Source organism: Penaeus monodon, chromosome 19, assembly GCF_015228065.2.
Source record: "Penaeus monodon isolate SGIC_2016 chromosome 19, NSTDA_Pmon_1, whole genome shotgun sequence".
Taxonomy (NCBI): Eukaryota; Metazoa; Arthropoda; class Malacostraca; order Decapoda; family Penaeidae; genus Penaeus; species Penaeus monodon.
In genome coordinates, this window is record NC_051404.1 from 39,050,159 (window position 1) to 39,050,461 (window position 303).

The window sequence follows — 303 nt, forward strand, 5'->3', positions numbered from 1 at the left end:
ATCAGGAAGGAGTTTTGAGAAATGCCATGCAAACGGCTGTTGTATTAGCTGTAGCTTGGGAAAGCAACTGTGTTTTGAAACAAATTTCATATGACAGTGCATTAAGGTTAGTTTCTGGATTTCTTACATTATGTATATAAATTTTAATAATCAAGATTTATGTTTTTTATACTGTCCTCATATCTCAGAGTGTGTATGTTTGATTCTTTTCATTTTTTTTTTCCGGTTCATACAATGAAATGAAGCCCATGAAAAAAAGCGAATTAATAAAATGGTGAACAACCAGTTGATAAATATTAAATA